Below are 18,087 nucleotides of genomic sequence, written 5' to 3' on the forward strand. Positions count from 1 at the left end.
AGGTTTTGTTACCACAAAATCTAGCATACCTAATGTACAACCTCACTAGGCAACCTAGGTATTATGGCAATAAGTGATCAGCCACCACTATCATGGTAGTGGTTTTTCTCCAGCTATTTAATGGTGGATATTAGTCCCACAAGGGAAACTTCCCTACAAAAATCACCAGCATGGTATTCAACTAAGGAGGGCTCTTTGGTGATGCAAGGTCTAATTGAATGAAGAAAAGGTATCGAAAAAGCATTGAAAGGCTGAGATAAGAGTTGCCTAAAGTTCAAGTACATTTTCCTAAGACCTTTACAATTTAGAAGAGAGCTGTCATAAGTTAGGGTTTACGTGGTATGTAGATTTAGGGCATATGATGGCATATAGCAGCTCTAGAAAATAGATTATAAGGGATAGGATTTTTAATTTTTCTTAGGGCTATATTGTTCTTTCCTTTAGATAATTGCATTTCAATATTTACACATTGAATACACCCCAAATTATTATAGCATTATTCAACAACATATACAATTATGTAGAAAGAACAATATCATCATCAATGCAGTGAAACATAAAGGAACAATAGAAGAAAAGCATTCACACATAGAGACACTAGGATTGGTTGGAGACCAGGGCAAAAGGGAAAACCCTTTCAAATTCTTCTTCTTATTATATTGTTGTTGAGTGTTTCAGCAAAGAGAGAGTACAATGATCCATATCTTCAACTACAAGATTATCCAGCAAAATGAACTAAACAACATCCAAGAGATGAACCCAAAAATGCTAATAATCAAAACCTCGATTCAGAAGCCTCCAATCAATTGTCACTGCTTGCAATCAACTGCCAAATTCTGCAGTCAACTGAAAAATCAAACCCTAGTTTCCAACCGCTCGTAGAGAGTGTATGTGCGTGCTGCTGAAACCCTCCAACCACACTCATGAACATGCGGTTGCAACCGAAAAATTGCTGTGTCATCCTTGCGGATGGAAACCAAAGCCCTATATCTCATGTGCGAGCTTCAGACCCTGCGATTTTGGACTTGTATGAACCGATCTCCATGAACCACCTCAGACCTGTGGGAGCCAAACCAAGAATAATAATTATGATGATGTCCAAATGAGGGTTAGTTGACTTGTATTTGTGACCATCCGAGGGTATCCAAATTCTCTTTTTGGCCAACCAGTGCTTTTGTGCACATGTGGGCTTCACTTCAAAAATACACTTTCCCTTGTCCAAATTCAGTGCTTCAAAGATCAAAATTGGTCCTTTCGAAAAGAGGAATCTAGTCCCATGATTGGAATTTATCAAAAGCTGCCAAAGTAACACTCCCTCTTATCTAGGTAGAAATTCCAACTACTTCACATAATTATCGCAAGTATCATGACATCAAATTATGTCCTAACTCAAGTATCTCGTCATCAAATGTTCTCATTTCTCATCTTGGCTCATCTCTGCTTATCCCTACTTATCTCTTGCTTGTATTTGCTCATATGTTGAACACTCTCGAATATAAAAAAAGAATAATTTGACATCAGAGGGGAGCTCAATCTACCACCCTCTATGCATCAGGGAGCCACTTCTACCACCTGGAATCACTACCAGCGGGAAGCCAATGATGCTACCCAGGAATTTCAGCTAGTGGGGAGCCAATGCTACGACTCGAGAAACCTCTACCAATGAAAAGGTGACGATCCCCCTTCTTATCGCCCCACTTAGTGTTGAAGGCAACAATAATATGTGTAAGGGTTGTAAAGTTGTTGTCATTCTATTCCAAGAACTAGTCCAAGGCATATCCTTCCAAGGATAAGACAAAAAACTTGATCTTCACATTTTCATGGTTGTGGTTTTGGCCACTGCACCACTTGCTTACACATAGGTTGAAATTTCTGATTCATGTCTTGGCACTTATTGCATTGTTTCCCTGGAAGGAGGGTAACTTCTCTATGGCCTTATCAGGCAATGCATGAAGATATCTCAGGATGTTAGCAAAATTGCATTAGAAGAAATTTGATTTTAAAAACTTGACATTGAATTTCCATGTCATAACGTTCAAAAGAGATACATGTATGACTAGGCACTAACAATTTTTTTAATAATATAATTTACCTACCTTAAATGTGAATGGTGCCCAAGTGACCGAGAACTACAGTGAATATTAAAAATAAAATTAATATCTTATTCTATAAAAGTTATAATATCAAGAATATTTTTAATGAAGGGTAAATCATGGGTTGAGTGTTTTTAATGATGCGTAACTAATTTAAATTTTAAATTTTATTAAATCTTGTGTCTATATATATATATATATATATATATATATATATATGGTTATTTTGATAAATCTGAAATTTATTTGGGTAATTTTGATCAAAGTAAAATAATAAAAATGATATATTAAAAAATTGTCTACATGGCATTATTTTATTAATTTCTTATTTTTTTTCTTATGTGACTATTTTTGAGTTGAAATTTCCTCTAATGACATGTTTATGCAAATCATCTATGTCTTTCACTACTTGATTAATATCAAATTCAAAAAGGAGATGGATATCAGAAATTGCTTCTTGTCCAAGATTAGAAAGAAGTATACTAGAAGAGAGTTTGTTTAACCTCCTTATATAGGCCCTTTCAAGCTCAAGAATGGGGCTAAGCAAGCTACTTGGTTTTCTCCTGGTAGAACACCTTGCAATATTTTGATTTAGTGGAGTTGCCACATGGACACAAACCAACCTCTAAAAATCAATCATGCAAATAAGTCGTATTCCGGGTTTAAAAGATTTATCCTCGGAAATGGCACCAAAAATGTTTCCACCTTAATCCACACCTGGTATTGTCATGGAGAAAATCTTCAACTCCACTTGGTGTGGTCTTGGGGGAAAGTCTCAAGTTGAAGTTGTCACTCAATTCTCAACTCCTCTATTTAGGCTTACTCCTAGTCAAAGCCAAGGGGGTGGACCCTACAAAATATTTAAGGCTCAACTAATTAATGTTTTTTTTTTGCTAAGCAAGAGTAGGGCCTTCTATTTCATTAATAAAATACATAAATTACAACGATCCACATGGAGTTGTGGAAGACGGGAGGGACCTGAAAGCCCAACCGAAAACGGGCAAACCACCCAACTACTAAATTCGAACAAAAAGGAAGCCGGAAGTGGTTCCAAAAACCAGGAACAAAGCTGAAGTCAAAAGCGGGAAAGATGAGCTGGCTTAAACTTTTCCGACAGATCAAGCAACCAGAACCGAAGATCTTCACCAATGATCCAGCATACCCAAACCAACGGTGGAGGATAAAATCGCAACGGTAAGAAGCGTGACCCTTACCAAACCCGACCACCAACTAGCACATTCAATCCCAGCCGTCGATCCGTTGCGGATGATCCAACGGCCGACGATCATATCGCACCGACCAACGTGACTGAACAATAGCGTGCGATAAAGGCGGTTTTCAAACCAACCCCCCGCCACGTGTCGCGCTCTGAAGGTGTTCGCTACAAAAAATGAAACACTGTTTTCTGCCCGCGAGGCCCGCGATCGCCGGAAAACCATCCTCCACCCGGTATTCCGGCGTCAACCCGCGACCGCAGTCAGCACCGACCCCCAATGCACAAAATGGAGGGAACGGATGAGACGCGCCAACAGAAAACGGAGAGAAGACCCAACGGGCCCCACAAAACCACACGGGCAATCTCAACCGTCCAACTCGAAGGCCAGATCCGACGGCCAGGAACAATATCGTAGCGCCGAACCCGACCACACTATAACGTGCGATGAAGGGCGGTTTCCACAACTTCCCCCTGCCATGTGTCGTGCATTCTATGGGATTGCTCTCAAAATAACAAAACCACTTACCACTGAGAAGCCGTGCGATCACCGGAAACCCGCCCTTTGCCATGACCGTAATCCCGGAAGCGGGAAGGGGACGCCTACTACGGCACCCCATTAAATGTTCATTCCGCCAACTCGTACCATGTACCCTGGAACTGATCCCGAGTTTATTAAGGAGATAGAACCACAAAGTGCCACCCAAAAGCCTGGGAAACCTTGTCGAGATGAACCGGGAGTAGCTGCACCCAAACCAGACACTCAGCCTCACAGGAACATCCGAGTGGGCCGAGAAGGAACCCTCCGGCGACATCAAATCGTTGAATTCAACCCCACTCGATATCGGAAAACCTCCTTGTCCTCAGCAGCTTGATCCTCACAGATAGCCTTTAGATGACTTGGAGGAATTTCTTGCCACTTTATCGCCTTTCCACACTCTGCACTGCTTGCCCCTTGATTGGCCAGTAAGTCAGCCAGCTTGTTGGCCTTACGTCGAACGTGGTTGAAACTTATGGTACGAAGACCCTGAAGATGCATTTGGATTCTTTGAAAAACTTGGATAAGTTTCCAATGACTCGAGACTCTTTCCGGCCCAGAACCACCGTTGATTCTTTTCACTGCGTTGATAGTAATCTCCGAGTCTGCTTCCACAATGATATTAGAGCACTGATTCTGAGATAGGAACTCAAGGCACTGCTCCAGCGCCATCACTTCCGCCATGTTATTGGTAGCCCTGCCTAAATGGTAGTGGAAGATAAATATAATATTGCCCTCGTCATCTCTTAAAGCTCCTCCATAACCAGCAGTTCCCGGATTGCCTTTGGAGGCACCGTCAATGTTGAATTTTAGAAAGCCTTTAGGTGGGGGTTGCCAGTAGTCCTTTTCTGTTACCATGGTATTATTCTTTCTGTTTCTACCTTGAGGAGTTATCCCCTGCAATCCCAGTTGCCTGAGAATTCTATGCTCTTCATCTGAAGGGGGATTCGAGGGGATATTCTTAACAGTGAATGTCTCTCTGATCTGTTTCAAGATAAGATCAAGAAGATGTTGTGCTGAAGACTTACCATTCTTGAAAATTCTTTTATTTCTCTCTTTCCAAACATTCCAGATAATAAAGCAGGGTGTGAAGGCCCAGGCCAAATTTAGGACTTCATTCTCCTTCCAGTGGTTTAGGGTGTTTATGATACTTCCTCTATCCCTATCAGACTGCTGGAAAATCGCAGAGAACGAATCCCATAGCCAGGTGGTATAAGAGCAGCTATTGAGAATATGCTCCGTTGTCTCCTCTTGCTCCTCACAGAGCTGGCATCTAGAGGGCCGTATAATTCCCCTTTTCCTAATATTCTCCCAAGTTAATATTTTCTTGTGATGAACCAGCCACATAAAAGTCTTGATCTTCATCCAACCTTGCTGCCTCCAAAGCTGTGTCTAGGACTCTAGGTCTTATCGGGAACACTATAATTTAGCCCAAGTAGACAACCTTTAGCTTCCTTAAGATTAAAGGCTCCTTGCTTGTTATTACCCCATCTCAATTGATCCTGCCCTTCTGTTTTTAAGATCATCCTTTTCTTGAGCAGGTCCCCCAGAGCCTCTGCTTTGATTTTTAGGGGGCTGTCCTCACCACATTCAATGTTTCTCCAGCTTCTCCATTTTTCAGGGGTCCGTGAAAGATCCCAAAAATCATTAACTTTGATTAACCCTTGGGCATTTGTTTCCTGCTTTAGGTTAACAAAATTCTCTGTTAATAAAATTGGTTCCCACTGCCATTTGTCCTCCCAGAAAAGAGCCAGATCTCCTCTAGTTTCCCAGAAACTATTCTTTTGAACTAGAAATATGTTCTCCCAGGCTTTGTTCCATATGCAGGAGCCTTTTATAGTTCCAGCCATTCTTATGAGATCATTATTGTGCCACGAGCTGGCATACTTCTCTTTCCATATCCTTGCCCACTGAGCTTTTGGCTCCTTCACCCATCTCCACCAGAGTTTGGCTCCTAGAGCTTTACAAAGAATCTCTTGATCGTCCAGGCCTAGGCCCCCCTGACTCTTGGGTTTGCATATTTTTTCCCAGGAAACCAGGGCCCATTTCTTTCTAGTTTCCTCCTTTCCCCACAGGAAGTCTCTTTGAATGTCTCTGATTTGCTCTAGAACACCTTTTGGAGCTGGGAGTGCTGATAACATAAAAACTGGGATGGATTGAAGAACAGCCTTAGTCAGAACTAACCTGCCAGCCAGGTTCAGGGCACGGAAGGTCCACTTATTAACTCTATCCTGCATCTTATTAAGTACTGTTTCCCAAATACTCTTATGCATGGGTCTGGCAGTAAGAGGTATTCCTAAATATTTAGAGGGGAGGGAATCCCTTTGAAATCCAAGAATTCTCGAGATGTTTCTTTGGATGGCAATGTTAGTGCTGAAGAAGAAGATTTTTGATTTAGAGAGGTTGACTTCCATACCTGTAGCCAGGGCAAAATCTTTGAGAATTTGTTTGAAGGCCAAAGCCTCTTTGACTGTTGGAACACCTTGCAGTAAGGTATCATCAACAAATTGTTGATGAGTCAGCACAGAGCCATTCTCTGAAATTTGAAGACCCCTAATTTTACCCCTATCCTTGGCCTGCTTGATAGATCTCCCAAGCCCTTCCATCATAAGAATAAAAAGGAAGGGAGAAAGAGGGTCTCCCTGCCTGAGGCCTCTAGAAGGATTGAATATTTCTGAGGGGGATCCATTAACTAGAATGGAAAAGCTGGAGGAGGACACCAGTGCCATAACCCATCTGACCCAGTTGTGGTCGAACCCAAAGGCATAGAGAACCTTCTTGATATAATTCCAATTCACTTTGTCATACACTTTGGCAATATCCAATTGCGTGAGCATCCCCGCCTATTTTTTGGTGGTTAGCGTGTGCACCACCTCGTGTGCTTGAATAATGTTGTCAAGAATCTGTCTTCCCTCCACAAATCCTGATTGTTATTCAGACACAAGTGAGGGGAGGAGAGGTTTGAGTCTATTAGCCACTAATTTGGATATTATCTTGTAAACCACATTACCTAAGGCAATTGATCTGAACTTGTCTGCCGATTGAGCAGTGTCCTGTTTAGGGATAAGAGAAATAAAGGAGGTATTGAGGGCTTTCACGATAGTTTTGCTTCTCCTAGAATCCTCAACCACATTCACAATGTCCTCTTTGACAATATGCCAACACGCCTTAAAAAAATCCACATTGAACCCATCTGGGCCTGGTGCTTTACCATTATGCATATCTTTGAGAATCTCGCTGACCTCCTCCTCCTCCACTAGTCTATTGAGGTTAAAATTGTCCTCTCTGGACACCAGTTTGGGGATATACCCTGTGATTCCCTTGATGGCCTGATCCCTGTCAGGAGTGTCTTCCCGAGTGATAGTCCGGAAATGTTGGACAAGCACCGCTTCAATATCTTTATGAGTGGTCTGGATTTCTCCTCCCTCATCTTTAATCATGGAGATCCTGTTGTGAGCTCTGTTAGCTATTGTGGATTTGTGAAAAAATCTAGTGTTCCGTTCTCCTTCCTTGAGCCATTGTATTCTGGATTTTTGTCTCCAAAATATTTCCTCTTGTTTGCATAAGTTTTCCCAAACTAGATGGTATTTATCAGCCTGTTCACTTTTAGCTTTATCAAATCCTTCATTTATCAGATCCTTATTGAGTTCTAGCATTTTGATTTCCACTGCTTGTTTCTCCTCAAAAATGTTACCAAAATCTTTCTGGTTCCATTCCTTTAGTCTGAACTTAATGTGCTTCAGTCTTTTATGAAGAAGAAACATCTTAGATCCTTGTATTTGCAAGTCTTCAGCCCACCATTTTTCAATGTTACTAATGAAATCCGGATGGGAGAGCCAGATGTTTTCGAATCTGAAGGGTCTATTCCTAGGAGAATCAATACCCTTAATTTCCAACTGAATCGGCCAGTGATCCGAACCTCCAAAAGGAAGCACTCTGGCTGTTATCTCACTATTTAGAAACATTAATTCCTCCGATATCATGAACCTGTCCAACTTAGACGCTACCTGCGCCTCACCTCCTCTTTTATTGTTCCATGTAAAAAGGCCATTGCTTGAATCTGACTCAACCAATTTCATATTGTCTGTAAATGTTTGAAACGCTAAGGAGTCTTTATTGAGCATTCTGGAACCCCCTTTTTTTCTGAGAGACTTTTGATCATGTTAAAATCTCCACCCAAGATCCAAGGCTTTTCAATCTGTCTGCTCCTGAGGTCACTAAGGGCTTCTAACAATCTGAGTTTATCCTCTAATTTTTGAGGTCCGTAAACATTTGTTACCAGGAATGTTTCCAAAACCCCAACAGGTTGAATGACCACTGAAAGATAATTTCTTGATGCCTCTGCATCCAAAATGCTGATCCTGTTTGGGTTCCAAAGAGTAAGAATACCCCCCCGTTGTGTTCTCAGCTTTAACCTCTAGAAACTCATATCTCATGAGCCATTTGCTGTGTATAAGTCTTATTTTCTGAATGGAACATTTCGTTTCCTGGATGAAAATCATGTCCGACATATCTTGTTTCATTCTAGAACTAAGCAATCTTTGTTTTCTCTTACTTCCTAAACCTCTGATATTCCAAGATGTAAATTTCATATTTAAAGATTTGTAAAGGAGTAACTGGTTAGGTCTTTCATCTTACCTGAATCTATCATTAGCTTTCCACATTCCATCAAAAGTTCCTTCTGCTTTTTCCAGCCTCTCTTTTTACCAGCATTTCTAGGAGCTAGTCCCAGGGATGGTTTTATTGCTTTCACTCCTTTGATTTCCATCTTGTCAGTGTTTAATCCTGTTTCTGACCCTCTTTCCTGAGTCTTCCATAAAAACAGCTGCTGTATTCTGTTGCAGTCCTCTTGGGGTAGTGAATCTATCCCTCCCTTGGTTCCCTGCATCAAGAACCCTTCCAGATCTAGGTGTTCCTTCTCTAGGATTTCTTGTAGTTCATGGTCTTCCAGATCTGTTTCACTTTGGGTCATTTCCATATCCATTTCTTGCCTGTTACAAATCTCCTTTGTTATGTTATAGTTCTCCCCCTTCTCTTGTTCCTTAGGTCCTTCCTCCATTGCTAGGTCTTCACTTGTCATTTCTTCCTTTTCTTCTAGCACTTGAAACCTGTTCGGGTTGTTCTTCTGCCCCTCGCTGCGCTGTTGCCTTGAGCCCTTTCTGCCTCCTTTTCCTCTACTTACCACTTTCTGAAAGTTTTCAAAATCCTTCACATTATTCTGTTCTCCTTTATTGTCTACTTTACTAAGGGGGCAGTCTCTAATCAGGTGCCCATGTTCATGGCATCTACGACATCTGAATGGGATATGCTCATAATCCACTGTTTGGACCCATTCCTCGTCCAAAACTTCCAGGATTACTTCATCTGGGAGAGCTCCTGATAGATCCATTTCTACACAAATCCTAGCATAGGAAGTATATTTACCCCTTCTTGTGGCTTCCGAAGCTTTCACAAAACGACCTAGTTTATTGCCTATGGCAGCAAGCGACCCATGTTGCCAATAATCGAGGGGTAGGGAGTAGAGCCTTACCCAAACAGGTACCGAGGTGAATGTCTCCCTTTCTGGAACGAAATTCATCTTCCACGGCCTCATATAGAGGCCTGCTGCTGCGAAAAAGTAGGGTCCTCCTTCAAATATTCTGTCTTTATCCTCAATATTAGTAAATACCACAGTAAAAAAACCCTTTGACCCCAGATGGAGTTCAATACCTCCTTTGGGTTTCCAGTGGTATTTGATCCATGTCTGTAATGCCTTTTCAGATGGCCAAATTCCCATGAATTTGTAGATTATGGCGTAAGTCCCCATATGTTCCCTGTGCTCCTGCAAAGCAGGATCATTCAACACTATTCTCGGAGTAATCACCGTTTTGGGTCTGCACGGTCCCTTTTGATCTTTGTCCCTTGTTCCCTGGCTTTTGTCTTCTTCCTCTTTGTCCTTTGCGCTACTGTTCTCTTTGGTTCTAGCCCCATCTGACTCCTTTTCATTATTTTCCCCCCTTCCTCACCAGAACTTCTGAATTTACCCATTGGTGACTTGCCTCTGCCAGCCGTTGCTTCCTTGTAGGAGGGAGTGGAGCTCCCTCCTCTGCTACGCTCCATCAGGAGCAACCTCCGAGCCCCTTTGTAACTCTATCGTCGCACCCTCGAATTCGCTCTCTGACAATGTTGAATAACTCACAAATCCTCAACTAATTAATGTTAACAAGTTGAGTTCTAGGAGTTTTAGAAAGGTAACCAAGATAAAATCCAACTATGTAAAAGCAACATAAGGACTCAAGACAAAATTGTTGACTCCATGAACATAAACATTGACAAGTATAAATATTGCAAAATAAGCAAAATAGGCCAGTGCCGAATGATAAGTACTTCTAAGTAAATGATCCAAGTGCAAAAGATAAACCTAAAAGTAAATCTTGGGACGTAAATTGCTTAAGAGATAGATACACCACAAGATAAATATTTAGGAAAGGTAGGCATGCACAATAATGAAAATTATTGAAAATGTAAAGACTTGGAATCAAGATCAATAAACGATGTATGTTTTCTTGAAAATAAATATCAATTGCCTCAAGATAGACGAACTTTAAGAAACCACAATTACGAGATGGATGTAGTGAATTACTCATGGTTAATTTTAGATTAAGTTAGATGGTTAGTTCTAAGATCTAAAACAAGTTCCAAATGAACTTGCTCCTACGACCTTATCCTTTCCAGGGCCCCAACCTCAGAATAAGGAGGCAATAGGGGAACAAGGATCCCTAAATTGTGAAAATTCTATTACTGCAGCAATTGATTTCTTTTACCTACTTATTTTCAATAAGTTATTTACGAAAACCCTTAGGTAAATATTAAAATAAATTCTACTGCAGATATCACACCATAATACAGAAAAAAATACATGCACAAGAATCAAACACATCAACGCAGATATTTTTGAACAATTGTCCCTGGAAAAACCCAATGCGGGAAAACCAGTGCAGTAGAGGACTTTATTATTAAGCTTTTCTCGAGTACAACTAGGGTGCCAAACTGGCTCACCCAACAGAGACAAATCCTCCGGAGCCTCCCCTAGGCTCAGCGTCTGTCCAACTAGCGTTTGTGCAACTCCTAGACCCTCTACGTCAACATCCACGTCAATGCGTCAGCACTTGGGCTCTCTACATCACCCACGTAGGCCCTCCAGTGACTGCGCAGTCCAGCTGTCTCTGCATCTTCCTAAGTAGCTCTGCGTCTGCGTCTCTGAACTCTGCGCTGGTCCTCTGACACTATTCCTGCCTCTCTGTTATGTAGTCACTACCTCTTGCTGCAATCCAGACCTCTAGTTCAAATTTCTCACCAAGCCCCACTCCAGAAATCGAGCTGACTGGTCTCTCTCAGTATATCTCCAACTGACCCTCAAGCCTTCTCTTATACTTTTCCTGTTGATGAATCAACAACCGAGATTAAGTCCCTAATCAATGACTAAGATTAAAATAGACTTGATCTTCGTCTCTTAGAAGCTTCTCATCCTTATCTTTATTAATACCCATTAATATTTTTATTTTCATAAGTTTAGACTTAGGAACTCATTAAAAATATTAATTATTTTAATAGCTCTTCATCTGAATGGAATTTTCCAAAACGATTTCTGGGTCTTGGAGATCTCATGTGCTTTAGCCTCTCCACCAATTTTCATGGCTAGATCACATCCGGTGCTACCCCAAATCAACACTCCCTCTTAGCGAGGAATGTGCTCTAGTAATACTCCACAACTGAGCATCACCCTAATCATCCGGCACCGGTACTTGTGCTGATGTTTGGCTTTCCTGCCCAACATCCTCTGCACTGCTGGATCCTGTTGCCCATGGCTCTACCACTGTCACTGCTACATCTGTACTGTAGCTCCCTCTGCATCTGTATTGCTACTGGTCCTTCCTCCCAACACTACATCTGCACTGCAACTCCCTCTGCATCCGTGCTACTGCTGGTCCTTCCTCCCAACACTGCATCTGCACTGCAACATCATACCCATTTCTGCCACTGAAATGGATTCTTTATCATCACCATATTTTCCCTGAAACAATCAAACTTTGTTCTTCCAAGGGCCTTGGTAAGGATGTCTGCCACCTGTTCTCCTGTAGGAGTGTAGCTTAACTGTACAACTCCTCGTTGGACACAGTCTCTGACAAAGTGACACCGAATATCAATGTGTTTTGAACGATCATGAAATACTAGATTCTCAGAGAGCTTGATGCAACTTTGATTATCACAGATGATCCTGGTCGCTTCCATCCTTCTTTTGAATAAGTTCACAAGCAATTTTCTAAGCCATATGGCTTCACACGAAGCTGTGCTAGCAGCCATATATTCTGCTTCAATTGAGCTCAGAGCTACAGATTTCTATTTCCTACTGCACGAGGAGGTCATTCCCGATCCAATGTTGAAACAATACACAGAGGTACTTTCCGATCCACTGAACTTCCAACCCAATCTGCATCAGTAAACCCACTCAATCTGATATCCTTACTTCTGGTGTACAAGAGTCCATAATCGACTGTTCCCTGTAAATATCTGAGAACATGTTTGACTGCTGCCCAATGAGCCCTCTTTGGTTCCACCATGAACTGACTGAGGTGTTGATAGCGTAGCCATCGACCTACAGTCCTGCATCCTAAATCTCTTTAGGATCTCTGTAGCATATCTCCCTTGTCCAAGGAAGATTTTATCCTTCTGCTGCCAAACTTCCAACCCTAGGAAATAATGCATCTGTCCCAAATATTTCATGTCAAATTTTGTGGCTAGATTCTTCTTGCAGTCCTCGATGAGCCTGGATGAATTTGTCAGAAAGAGATCATCCACATATAATACTAGTATTAGAGGCTCACCTTCTACAACCAGATAATAGAGATTGGGATCAACGTCACTCTTGACAAACCCCATTTTCTGCAAGTAGCCATCAATTCAACCATACCACTCTCGAGGTGGCTGTTTGAGCCCATACAAGGCTTTCTTTAATCTGCATACATGAGACTTCTTCTCATGTGTCTCAAAGCCTTCTGGCTGTTCAATGTATACTTCATCTTCTATTATCCCATTCAAGAATATCGTTTTGGCATCCATTTGATGAATCTCCCATCCCATCTGAGCTGCAAGAGATATCACGGTTCTAATAGATGTATACCTGGCTTCTGGGACGAAGGTCTCTTCGTAATCAATTCCTTCCTTCTAAGCATACCCCTTAGCCACAAACCTAGCGTTTTTTTTTCACACTGCCGTCTGCAGCGTATTTAATCTTGTAGATCCATCTCGAACCTACCACTGATCTGTCTTGAGACCTAGGCACTACTTCCCAGACATCATTCACCATTATAGAGTTGTATTCCTCTACCATTGCATCCAACCAAACTTGATGTTGAGTGGCCTCCTGAAAATTGGAAGGCTCCCCATCCTAGGCTACTAATGCCTGATATCTATCTGGTTGTTTTCGCTCCCTTTTATTGTTTCTTGGTGCACCGATGAAATCTTCTGCATCCCGCAAAATCAGTTAGAGTTCCCTGCTAGTTCTTCCTTTGGTAGCAGGTGCTTCTGTTAGCTTCTCCTCTTCCTGTGATTTTTTTTGTTCTAAGGAAGAATTCTTGCCTTCGCTGGTTGAAGTGGTTTGACCAATGACTCATCTTTTGATTGCTCCTTGGGAGGCATTTCTCGAGATTTTCTGAAGGCCTGATCTTCCATGAACTTCACATCTCGTCGAACTACTACCTTCCTGCTCCCTGGAAGATAGATTCTATATGCCTTAACATTCTCGCTATATCCCACTAGATATCCTTTCTCTGCAATTTGATCTAACTTCTTCCTTTTTTCCTCGGGTATATGACAATATGCTAAACTCCCAAATATCGTGAAATGGCTGACTTTATGAGTCTTTTCGATGAAGACTTTCTCTGCAGCGATCTTGCCCAATGCCCTATGAGGAGTTATATTCTGGACATAAACTGCCATGTTGCATGCTTCTGCCCATAGGAATTTTGGCATATCCTGATCATACATCATGGCCCTAACTGCTTCCACGATAGTGTTGTTCTTCCTTTTTGCTCTGGATTGTAAGGAGCTGTCCACTCTCTTCTGATGTCCTCCTTAGCGCAAATATCAGTGAAGTCCTTATTGACGTATTCTCCACCATTATCTGAGCGCAAAACTTTTATTTTCTTCCCTGTCAGGTTCTCCACCAGAGCCTTGAACTCTTTGAATCGATAGAAAACCTCGTCCTTGGTTTTCAGAAAATAAATCCAAGTTTTCCTTGAGTGGTCATCAATGAAGGTGACGAAGTATTTGCCACCACTAAGAGCTTTCATGGACATAGGTCCGTAGATATCTAAGTGTATCAATGCTAGTACACTTTTGGCCTTGTTTTTACTTCTAGGGAATGCTACTTTGGCATACTTGCCCAGAGCACATCCTTTTCATACATCATCTCGTTTTGTATTAAGATTTGGAACTCCTGTTATAGTTTTCCTAAGAATTCGTAGATCCCCATGGTGCAAATGTCCCATTCTTCTGTGCCATATTTCATTCAAATCCTTGTCTCCATTACTGCCTATCAGTGCCATTGGTGATTCTAGCTGTAACCTGTACAACCTGTTACTTCTGATTCAGATTTGTACTTTCTTTTTCCAGCTCGGGTGTTTGACGTATACTTTCTCCTTAATGAAGAAAACGTCATAGCCTTTGCCTTGAAGTTGCGATACGGAAAGTAAGTTCATCCTCAGTCCTGGCACATGTAGCACATTGGTAGCAAAAAACTGCTCTCCCATTTATGTTTGAAAAACTATGGTACCCTTCCCTACTGGAGTACACTTTGCCTTATTCCCCATGGTGATCTGAAAATTCATCCTTTCCTCCTAATAATATGAGAAACATTCCCGGATTCTTGTCATATGCCAAGAGGCTCCATTGTCTATATACCATACCTCTGATAATGCAGAGCTTGTCACACAAGCATCTTCTTCTTCCAATTTGGAAGCTAGCATAGAGAAATCGAAATTACTGTCTCTTATGCAATTTTCTGAAAATCTATGTGAGTCTCTTGATGTAGATGCCTTTGCATCATGATCTCGACCCATAATTGATTTTCCCTTCCTGTCTCTGATTCAGATTTGTACTTTCTTTTTCCAGCTCAGGTGTTTGACGTATACTTTCTCCTTAATGAAGAAAACGTCATAGCCTTTGCCTTGAAGTTGCGATACGGAATGTAAGTTCATCCTCAGTCCTGGCACATGTAGCACATTGGTAGCACAGAACTGCTCTCCCATTTATGTTTGAAAAACTATGGTACCCTTCCCTACTGGAGTACACTTTGCCTTATTCTCCATGGTGATCTGAAAATTCATCCTTTCCTCCTAATAATCTGAGAAACATTCCCGGATTCTTGTCATATGCCAAGAGGCTCCATTGTCTATATACCATACCTCTGATAATGCAGAGCTTGTCACACAAGCATCTTCTTCTTCCAATCTAGAAGCTAGCATAGAGAAATCGAAATTACTGTCTCTTATGCAATTTTCTGAAAATCTATGTGAGTCTCTTGATGTAGATGCCTTTGCATCATGATCTCGACCCATAATTGATTTTCTCTTCCTATCTCTGATTACTTGCTCTAATACCATGTGAAAATTCTATTACTGCAGCAACTGATTTATTTTACCTACTTATTTTCAATAAGTTATTTACGAAAACCCTCAAGTAAATATTAAAATAAATTCTATTGCAGATATCACACCATCATACAGAGACAAATACATGCACAAGAATCAAACACATCATCACAAATATTTTTGGACAATTGTCCTCGGAAAAACCCAATGTGGGAAAATCGGTGCAGCAGAGGAGAATTTTATTATTAAGCTTTTCTCGAGTACAACTAGGGTGCCAAACTAGCTCACCCAACAGAGACAAATCCTCCGGCGCCTCCCCTAGGCCCAACGTCTGTCTAGCTAGCCTCTGCGCAGCTCCTAGACCCTCTGCGTTAGCATCTACCTCCTTGCGTCAGCACTTGGGCTCTCCGCGTCACCCACGCAAGCCCTCTAGTGATTGCACAGTCCAGCTGCCTCTGCGTCTTCCTAAGTAGCTCTGCATCTGCATCTCTGAACTCTGCGCTGGTCCTCCGACACTATTCCCGCCTCTTTGTTATTTACTCGCTACCTCTTGCTGCAATCTTGACCTCTAGTTTGAATTTTTCAGCAAGCTCTGCTCCAGAAATCGAACTGACTAGTCTCCCTCAGTATATCTCCAACTGACCCTCAAGCCTTCTCTTATACTTTTCCTGTTGATGAATCAACAACCGAGATTAAGTCCCTAATCAACGACTAAGATTAAAATAGACTTGATCTTCGTCTCTTAGAAGCTTCTCATATCTTTATTAATACCCATTAATATTTTTATTTTCTTAAGTTTAGACTTAGGAACTCATTAAAAATATTAATTATTTTAATAACTCTTCATCTGGATGGAATTTTCCAAAATGATTTATGGGTCTTGGAGATCTCATGTGCTTTAGCCTTTCCACCAATTTTCATGGGTAGAGCACATTCGATGCTACCCAAAATCAACATAAATTGCTACTTCCACCAACAAAAGTTGGAGGTAAATTACTATTGCAAAGATCGACAAGTTGCTTGTAAATGGTAGTGCTTGGAAAATGGAAGAAAAACAATCAAATGAGGGACTAAATATATGAAATTGAGAGTCTAAAAATTAACCATATTGCATGAAAGCGAAAATTGTAAAAAGAACTTAGATGCAAAATGGAACTATAAGTAAAGGAAACTAAGCTAACTATATTGCACAAATAAAGGGGAAAGTTAGATTGCACAACTAAAGAAATTACAAAATGGAAATAGCAATAAAACTAAATTGCATGGAAATAACTTTAGTTTGTTGATCTACTCTACTTTAGCTTAGTTAATCAAAATAGGCACTCAAGCATCAGATGAACACTTTCCCCAAATGAGAAAAGGGGGATGCCTAGGGGAAGATGTTAGTTTTTGATGATTGGGTAGCATCAAACAGGTGTTCTAGTTTCGACATTGGTTAGAGAGGCTTAGAAACACAAGAATTCCAGAACCCATAAAAAGTTTAAGGAGAAAACACCTAGAGATGGCTCAATTAAGTTAATTAGTCAGTGATTAAATTTTTCCTAAGTCTAACTTAGGAAAAATGATTAATTAATAGTAATTAATTAAGAAAGGTGAGAGCTCTCTAGAAACTCACATGGATCAACTTAGAGATGATCTTAGTCGTTGATGAGGATTTAGTCATGGTCTTTGGTGAGACAACGAGAGATTATAAGAGGAGGTTGATGGGGTTGGAGCTAGATACACCAGAGAGTGAGTTTCCATGGAAGATCGAGCTACCCAGTTGCAATGATTTAGCAAGGAGAGAAGTTCAACCCAGAAGCGATGCAAAGATTAAGAGGGAGTAGCAAAAGTGACTTTGGAGGAAGTTTCCAGATCCAGAGAGGCAGTAAAAAGTGGCAGAGTTTCCACTAGAGGTTGCACAGGCAACTTTAATGAGCAGTTCAATTTGGCTAAGGAGGAGGTCTATTCAAGTTCCAGAGGCCAGGATAATTTTCCAGAGGGCTGGAGAGTCACTTCCAGCAGCAGCAACAGGCAAGACGACTTGATCAAAGGTAGTTTCGAGCCACATGTGTGAGGGTCTGTGCAAGCACTGCGCAGAGGTCCTGCGCAAGGGTTTGGCAGACCAGGTTTTCTGAGGCAATGTGTGTCGAGATTGCTCATGGAGGAGGGTACTTGAATTATTCACTGTTGTATAATAATAAAACCCTCATCTGTTGCACCAATTTTCCCACATTGGGTTTTTCCGGGGACAATTGTCCAAAAATAACAGTGTTCTATTTCTTGTGTGTGTGCCTTGTATTTCTCAGTTTCCAACATTTAATTTTCCATAACATTTTTGTTGTGAAGTATTGCAGTGTGATTAATTTTTTTATTTTGTTGAAACAAAATAAACTGCATAATTTAATTAGTTAGAAGAATTAATTGTAGTTGTTACATTTCAAGGAAAATTTCACATGGTATCAGAGCGAGTTTGACATATCAGTGGCTTTGAGACGAAGAGGGAGAAAGTCGCAGTTCAGAGGGAGCAACAACACAATTTCTCCATATTTGAGCAAAGCCGGCCAAGCAGTTCGAGTTGTTGGGCAGAGGATTTGATTTTCCAGTGGCAAGTTGCAGGAAAAAATTTGAATT

The 18,087-nt window shown here is 41.2% G+C and overlaps 1 protein-coding gene across 1 annotated transcript in view; it reads left to right on the forward strand.

Annotated features, from left to right (window-relative positions):
- The window catches only part of APX6 (ascorbate peroxidase 6), a 320,621-nt gene that overhangs the window by 90,561 nt on the left and 211,973 nt on the right, over positions 1-18,087 (forward strand). The window lies entirely within an intron of this gene.

This window comes from Pinus tabuliformis, chromosome J (assembly GCF_031772625.1).
Source record: "Pinus tabuliformis cultivar Carrire ecotype Pingquan chromosome J, CPIR1, whole genome shotgun sequence".
NCBI lineage: Eukaryota > Viridiplantae > Streptophyta > Pinopsida > Pinales > Pinaceae > Pinus > Pinus tabuliformis.